Raw genomic sequence first — 8,991 nt, 5'->3', positions numbered from 1 at the left:
CGGATGCTGCAACAAAGATCAGTGCAGCCAAAAAAAAAAGCAAGGAGAGTGAGTGCCTGAAGAACAGCTCTTGTAACCTGTTATGTCTGCACACGTAGCCCGTGGGCAGTCTCCATTCGCCCTGCTGGATGGTGCGGCCATGGCTACAGTAACCAGAAACAAGGTCGGGAGCAGGAAAACATCCAGTGGGGCCAACAGTGTGCTTTTGTCTTTGCGTGTGCGGGCCCCTCTGCCGCCGTAAACATGTCTGCTGCTGGCAGCGCCGGAACGATGAGGCTAAGCTCTCAGTTTGCAAGCAGGAAACATGCCTCCCAGTTCTTAATGGTCACCCTGATCACCTTGCTCATCCTGGTTACTGCCCTGGAAGCTAAGAAGGGAGACAATTCCATCATGGGGACTGCGAGATCCAGCGAGCAAACGGCCTCCCTCAGGTGTGTAGACCAGGAAGAGGGGGGGTGAAGAGTCAACTTTGGAGAAGGCTATTTCCATACCCAGCCACACTGGACACCTGTGAGTGGGGGAGAGTGAAGCTCCATCCAATGCTGGACTGTCAGAGCCTTCCGAGGTAAAACCTCACCATTGCTGAGATGCCGATGGTCCAGAAAACCAAACACAGATTTGGGTCAATGTTCCACCGACCAGGGCAGCCAAGGGTGCGTCCCACGTGACATGTTCCCCACTTTGTGAGGATGGTTGAAGAAGGGGAGATCATGCACAGCTCTGGGACAGCTTCCTTGAGGCTGACAGAGAGTCCTCGCACCAAGGAGGCCTGTCTGGTCACCCCTGGAATGGGCCTGAGGATCCCTGGGAGCCCTTAGGCTGGGCCGCCTGCCCTCCATGTGATGTGGAGATGGGGTCAGAGGTCAGCTGATGGAGCTGGGTCCACCCACACTCTCTGAGAGCAGAAACCTTACAAGGTGCATCCTTATGACCCCACAATCCTGTGCTGAACAACAAGGGTCCATAATAAATCATATTATAAGGAAGCAAGGGATTAAGACTGAAGCAGAAAAATAGAACTGCAAAAATTAGGTACATATTCAGTATATATATATATATATATATATATATATATATATACAATATAGTGAATAGAGAAAAGGAAAAGGACTAGACAGAGTGTCACACAGAGAATCAAATTCATAGTGTGTAAATATTTATATTTTAAAAAGATTCTATGAAGAACCAAAAGCCACCTTTTAAATCCTGCTGAGAAAGTCATGCTAATCTCTATGTAAATTGTTCAGTGGGATCCATCATGTTTTTCTTGTCTCCATAACCAAAAACAGCCTGAGGGACTTCTTCTGTCTTTTATGTTTGTGGGACTCAGTCAGGTAGGAGGAGGGTATGGGGGGGCCCCTCCCCTCTCACTGTAGTCTGGGGTCCCCTCCTACCCCAGCGTGGCTGCCACCACGTGTGAGAAGGCTCTCTCACTGGAAAAGGCCTCCCTGTGGTGGCCTGGAGTCAGGATCGGAGTGGGGGAGGAGAAGAGAGTGTGGGGTGCAGGAGGCCCAGAGTTGCCACTCCACCTTGTCTCATCACCTCCCTCCCTACCTACCTGCACGTCAGTTATGTTAAAAACGAATTGGGATAGAATTTACCCCCACATAAAAAATTCACCCATGTAAAATACACCATTCAATAGTGTGAGTATATTCACAGAAATATACACTATCTCCATGGTCTGAGTTTAGGGTAATTACACTACTCCAAATGTCAAGACCCAGGAGCAGTCATTTCTCCAACCACCCCTGACTCCAGCCCAAGAAAACTGCTAATCTGCTTTCTGTCTCTCACTCTGCCTATTCCCGACAGTCCACACAAACGGGGTCACATGGTAGATGGTCTTTTTGCCCAGCTTCCTTCATGCACTTCAGTGTGTTCGTGGCTCCTCAGGGCTTGTCAGCAGGTCATCCTGCTTTATGGCCAAATAACATCCGTCATGCACCACACTTGGATGCACCACTTGGTGTATATCTGTTCAGTAATTAATGGACACTTGGGTTGTTTCATGTTTTGACTGTGATGAATAATGCTACTAAGCACATTTATGTACAAGTTTATGTGTGGTTGTATGTCATCAATTTTCTTGGGCACATACAAGAGGAGGCATATAGTAACTCTACGTTTAACATCTTGATGAGCTGCCAAACTACTTTTCTTACCCACTGCACCAGTTTACATTCTCACCAGCATTCTAGGAGGGTTCCACTTTTTCCACCTCTTGGCCAACATTCGTTATGGTTGATTTTTTTATTATACTTATCCTAGTGGGTTTGAAGTGGTATTTCTTTGTGGTTTCGATTCACGTTTCCCTTAATTCCAGAAAAACATCTACTTCTGCTTCATTGACTACACTAAAGTCTTTGACTGTGTGGATCACAGCAAACTGTGGAAAATTCTTCAAGAGGTGGTAATACCAGATCACCTTACCTGCCTCCTGAGAAATCTGTGTGCAGGTCAGAAGCAACTGTTAGAACTGGACATGGAACAACAGACTGGTTCCAAACTGGGAAAGGAGTATGTCAAGGCTGTATATTGTCACCCTGCTTATTTAACTTATATGCAGAGTACGTCATGCGAAATGCCAGACTGGATGAAGCACAAGCTGGGCTCAAGATTGCTGGGAGAAATATTAATAACCTCAGATAAGCAGATGACACCACCCTTATGACAGAAAGCAAGGCGGAACTAAAGGGCTTCTTGATGAAGGTGAAAGAGGAGAGTAAAAAAGCTGGCTTAAAACTTAACATTCAGAAAATGAAGATCATGGCATCTAGTCACATCACTTCACGGCAAATAGATGGAGAAGCAATGGAAACAGCAAGAGACTTTATTTTCTTGGGCTCTAAAATCACTGCAGATGGTGACTGCAGCCTTGAAACTAAAAGACGCTTACTCCTTGGAAGAAAAGCTATGACCAACCTAGACAGCATATTAAAAAGCAGAGACATTACTTTGCCTGTAACAAAGGTCCATCTAGTAGTATGGAGACTCCTTAAAAAACTAGGAATAAAACCACCATATGACCCAGCAATCCCACTCCTAGGCATGTACCCTGAGGAAACCAGAACTGAAAAGACACATGCACCCCATGTTCACTGCAGCTCTATCTACATCTAGAACATGGGCGCAACCTAGATGCCCCCTGAGATGAACATGTACGCAGTGGGGTACTACTCAGCCATTAAAAGGGACCCATTTGAATCTGTTCTAATGAGGTGGACGAAACTAGAGCCCATTATGCAGAGTGAAATAAGTCAGAAAGAGAAGTATAAATATCATATACTGACACATATACATGGACTCTGAAGAGACGGCACTAATGAATTAATTTTCAGGGTGGCAATGGAGAAACAGACATGGAGAACAGACCTAAGGACGAGGTGGGAGGAGAGGAGGAAGAAGGGGAGATGTATGGAGAGAATAACATGGAAATTTACAATAAAACGTGCTAAAACAGAAAGCCAATGGGAATTTGCTATATGACTCGGGGAATGCAAACAGGGGCTCTGTGACAGGCTGAAGGGTGGGGTGGGGAGGGAGAAAGGAGGGAGGCCTGGGAGGGAGGGGACACGGGTGTACCTATGGCTGATGCTTGTTGATGTATGACAGAAAACCACAAAATTCTGTGAAGCAATTATCTTTCAATTAAAAATTTTTTAGAAAGGTCCATCTAGTCGAAGCTGTGGTTTTACCAGTAGTCATGTATGGATATGAGAGTTGGACTATAAAGAAAGCTGAGTGCCAAAGAATTGATGCTTTTGAATGGTGGTGTTGGAGAAGACTCTTGAGAGTCCCTTGGACAGCAAGGAGATCAAACCAGCCAATCCTAAGGGAAATCAGTCCTGAATATTCATTGGAAGGACTGATGTTAATGCTGAAGCTTCAATACTTTGGCCAACTGATGCAAAGAGCTGACTCATTGGAAGACCCTGATTCTGGGAAAGATTGAAGGCAGGAGGAGAAGGGGATGCCAGAGGATGAGATGGTTGGATGGCATTACTGACTTGATGGACATGAGTTTGAGCAAGTTCAAGGAGTTGGTGATGGACAGGGAAGCCTGGCTTGCTGCAGTCCATGGAGTTGTAAAGACTCAGACAGGACTGAACGACTGAACTGAACTGAATAAAATGCTAATGATGTTGAGCATCTTTTCATGTGCTTATTGGCCATTTGTATATCATCTCTAGAGAAATAGCTATTCATATCCTTTGCCCACCTTAAAAACTATGTAACTTGTCTCTTTGTTGACTTGGAAGAGCTATTTTTATATTCTGGGTACTGGTTTCTTATCAGATATATGATTTCTAAGTATTTTCTCCCTTTTTGTGGGTTGTCTTTTCACTTTCTTGATATATCATCTGTAGCACAAAAAGTTTAAACAGTGACATAGTCCAACTTACCTATTTTTTTCTTTGATCGCTTGTGCTTTGGGGGGTCATATCTAAATGGACATTAGCTAATCCAAGGTCACAGAAATTTACTCTCATGTTTTCTTCTAAAAATGTAATAGCTTTAGTCCTGACACTTAAGTCTATGATGTATTGTGACTTAGCTTTGTGTGTGACGTAAGAAAGGGGCTGGCTTTCACTCTTTTGCATGTGGATAGCCCTTCTCCCAGCACCGTGTGTGGAAAAGGCCCTCCTCACCTTCTGGAACTCTGTCTATTTTAAGCAAAAATAATTCTGTTTTGCTCTGCCCCACAGCCTGAGCAGAGGGCAATCAGACCACTCACATTCCTGAATTTCCAGTACTGGGTAAGTGGTGAGACAAACCCCAGCCAAACGCATTTGTTAACTAAACAAACACAAGAAGCATACTTAATCTTGCTGAACTACCTGAGAGTTTGAACCACTTCTGTTTGCTATAAATACTCAGCACTGTGGAGGAGACTGTGTTTCTATTGAAACTCCATCCCGGAGTATTTGTCTGAGAAGCGGGGGGACTGATTTTCCTGTTTTACCCATGACCCCTCCCAATAAATGCATTTATTAATTTCCATGAATTGTTGTGGCTGCTGGGAGGTGTAGAGCAGCCGCCAGTGGGGGCCCAAAATCCCAGGCTGCCAGCTGAAGGCCACATAGACCGTGGACTTGCTCCTCCTCCACCCACCATGGTCTTAGTCCCTCTGGTTCACAACCAGTTCTTGCCCGACCTTAGTCTTCCATCTGACTGCAGAGAATCATGGGCACTTTTAAGTTCTCCAGGCCAGTCCTCTGATAGCTCCTCAAAAGCATCAAATGAAACCTCAGCCTTCAAAGTGGACCAACTCAAGCTCCTTGGCCCACTGTGCATGCTCAGGAATCAGTTGTGTCTGACTTGACACGACCCCATGGAAGGCAGCACGCCAGGATTCCTGGTCGTTTACCATCTCCCGTGATTTGCTCAAACTCATGTCCACTGAGTAGGTGATGCCATCCCACCATCTCATCCCCTGTTGCCCACTTCTCCTGCCCTCCATCTTTCCCAGCATCAAGGTCTTTTCCAGTGAGTCAGCTCTTCGCTTCAGCTGGCCAAAGTATTGGAGCTTCAGCATCAGTCTTTCCAGAGAATATTCAGGGTTGATTTTCTTTAGGACTGACTGATGGATCTCCTTGCTGCCCAAGAAACTCTGAAGAGTCTTCTCCAGCACCGTAGCTCTAAAGCATCAATTCTTTGGTGCTCAGAAGCTGAGGCCCAGAGAACCCAGGAGCTGGCCTGTGTCACACAGGGAACTGAGGTTTTAGAGAAGGATTGTAAACTTTTGGTCATGATAAGGTTCTGGGTCAAAAATCACTGATCCGAGACAGTTTTCCAGTCAAAGCTGATGCCACTTCCAGCATGCCACTGTCCCACCCAAACGATGAAGGTGAGATTTGGATAATCAACCTCAAACTAATTGGGTAAAAGATGGAAGAGGGGAATGGGCAGTCACTGCAGCCTCAAACGAACCAAATCTAAATCTGATTCCCCACAGCAGGGCTGGACAGAAAGAAAGGGTCTCCTCTGGTACATTTTTCTCCACATGAGATGTGTGACAATGAGAGGTCAGCTGACCTGGGTTCCTGGGATTATGTTGAGATTGTGCAAAGAGCCTCCCAGTCTGTGTCTCACAGGGCCCAGGTGCTGGCCACCCCTGGACGCGGGTCCCCAGACCTCACTGTCCACCGCAGCAATTACGCTCTCTCGCTGCAGCTGCGATCGGAAGAGTGCTTTGTGGACCACCAGGCATTTCCTGTGATAGAATATCAGAACGCCAGTGGTGGCTGGGAGGAGGTGACCTCACAGGGCAAAAGTTCCCTTTCTACAATAAACATTCTCAGCGTGGCCATGTCAGAGACTTCCTACACAGACCCCACACCTACGAGCCACTTGTCATCATGACACTGAAGAGCTGGGGAAAGAAATGCAACCGTTTCCAGCAGATTCTCTTTCTGGAAAGGGAACTGGCCTCTGGGTTCTGAGTACATGGGCATCATCCTAAAAACCAGTGAACTTACAAAACAGAAAGAGACTCAACCAACGTAGAGAACGCACTCACAGTTGCCGGGGTGGGGGGGGGGGAGGGGATAGTTAGGGTGTTTGGGATGGACATGTACACACTGCTGTATTTAAAATGGATAACCAAAAAGGATGTACCGCATAGCACAGGGAACTCTGCTCAATGTTATATGGCAGCCTGGATGGGAGGGGGCTTTGGGGGATAATGGATACACATGAATATACATGCTTGAGTCCCTTAGTTGTTCATCTGAAACTATCACAACATTGTTATAAGAGAACTTAGGGGTTCTACCAAGCAAACAGTTGGTGGTTCCTAGGAGAGGGATAGAGGCCTAAAAACCTATGACCCTTTAGCATCTTGAGGGGAGAGGAGCAGGGGTGTTTGCTGTGCCACATGGAGGGCCCGGGAGCATCATGGGGGGTGACCGAGGCCATTGACCCCAAGGCTTTACGTCCCCAGCGGTCGCCATGCAGAAGAGAATCACTGAAGAAAGAAGCCAGGGCCGTGGATGATGCCGCATCAGACCCGGTGTCCAGGGAAGACACGCCCCGGGGGGGTGGCGGTCCAGGGAAGGGGCGCTGGCACGCTCGCCCCAGCCTCCTCCCGGGCCCGCACGAACTACCACCAGCGGAGACAGCACTGCAGGCCAGAGGGTGACGTTCTCTCCTCTCTTTCAAAGACCTCTCTCTGTGCCTGACTCTGCCTGCATGTCTGAACAGAGTCCCGGGTCCTTGCTCACAACATCTCCCATCTAGGGGCTGCACGTGTCCACACCGGTAAGTAAGGAGCATTGCTGTGGACTGATCCGTGTGCCAGCTCAAGAGCGGATGGAACTGTCAGAGCTGGAGGTTAACTTCGACCCTTCCGAGGGCCTTGTGAGGAGCCACGTCCTTAGCGAGAACCCCTGCGAACATACCCATCTGCCCTCCCTCCAGCTTGGAGCCTGGACCCTGACTTTCACCTGCTTCCATTGAGTGATGCTTCCCACTCATATGACCAGACCCCTCGGTAGCTCATAAGCTTCCATCCTTCCTCTAAAACAGGATGCAACGGTTCGACTAGCCTTGTGTTCTCCAAGGCCCTGTGGCTCCTACCCTGCCTCTCTCTCTCACACACACAGATACACATGTCTAGAGTTCTTCCCATCTTTCTGCAAGAAGGTGACCGCAGCTGGGTTGGCCTGGAGGCAGGGAGGTCAGCTGTCCTCACCCATGTCCTGAGCTCCACTCCCAAGCATCCCCAGGCCCGCGTCCCTCAGGTCAAGTAGGAAGCAAGTGTGACCAGCGGCAAACACTGCACAAAGCTTTAGTGCGTGTGTGCTCAGTCATGTCTGACTCTGCGTGACCCCATGGACTGCAGCCCGCCAGGCTCTGCTTTCTGTCCATGGGATTCTCCAGGCAAGAGCACTGGAGTGAGTTGCCATGCCCTCCTCCAGGGATCTTCCTGACCCAGGGATCAAACCCACATCTCCTGTGTCTCCTACATTAGCAGGCAGGCTTTTGACCACTGAGCCACCTGGGAAGCCTGCATATCTTTGCACAGTCAGATTCACCCTAGTTCTCCTCTAGGGTCCTATGTGTCCGAGAAGAGCCCTGAGCCCTGGTCTTCTTCTCCTTGTTCCACGTGAACTAGAATTATAGGCAGGACGTTGGAGCAAAGTGTTGGCCCCTTAGACCTTTCCTGAGCCCACATCCCATACAATTTGCCTTTGATGTTATGGCCACTGTGTCCATCTGAGGACTAGACAGAGGCTCCTTTCGAGACCACAGTGTGGGTGACTTGGGCTCCCCATGCCCCTAGTCCAGGGCACTCTAGTCAAGCTGCCGTTGTTCCAGGGGCAGGGTAGGGGGCATGCTTGCCCAAAGACGGGGGTTCCAGGGCTCTGGTCTAGGAAAAGGAGCTGGCAGGTTCATAGAGGAGGAGGAGGGATTTCAGGCTCCAGCCTGATGCAGACAGCAGTTACATCAGAGATGCCTCAGAGCTGGATCCCTCCACCCAGCAGCCCCAGAGGCACTGCCTCTGCTGAAGGAACACAACGCATATTCATAGGTTTGGGGAATGAACGCGGCAAAGAGGCACATGTCTCCCACTTCTGAGCAGCTCCTGAGAGCTGAGACACTAGCTTTCTGAGAGGGGACCACCTCCCCCACTCCGCCCCTGCTTCCGAGCTGCCGCCAGCTTTTCTTCTTGCTCAGCCCTGCTCCTGCCCGGGGTGCCTGGGTTCAACCTCGACTCACCCATTGTTCAGCTTCCTCCCAGGCAGCCTCCTAACCCACGGCTGAACCATGGTGAAGTGACGTTTACAAACACGTCTGTTTGGCTCTAATAAATTGGCACTGACTTCTTCTCTATAGAATATTCAGGAAGGATGTATACAATGGGGCCCAGACAGAGACCCAGGCCTGGCGGACGGAACTGGGAGCTGGGGGTGATGTCATCTGGGTCCCGGGGAGGACAGCACCTCCCCCGCGGTGACAGAGGATCAGGTGCGTCATCGCCCCAGA

This window comes from Dama dama, chromosome 21 (genome assembly GCF_033118175.1).
Source record: "Dama dama isolate Ldn47 chromosome 21, ASM3311817v1, whole genome shotgun sequence".
Classification (NCBI taxonomy): Eukaryota; Metazoa; Chordata; class Mammalia; order Artiodactyla; family Cervidae; genus Dama; species Dama dama.
Note: the sequence above shows the minus strand (reverse complement) of the source record.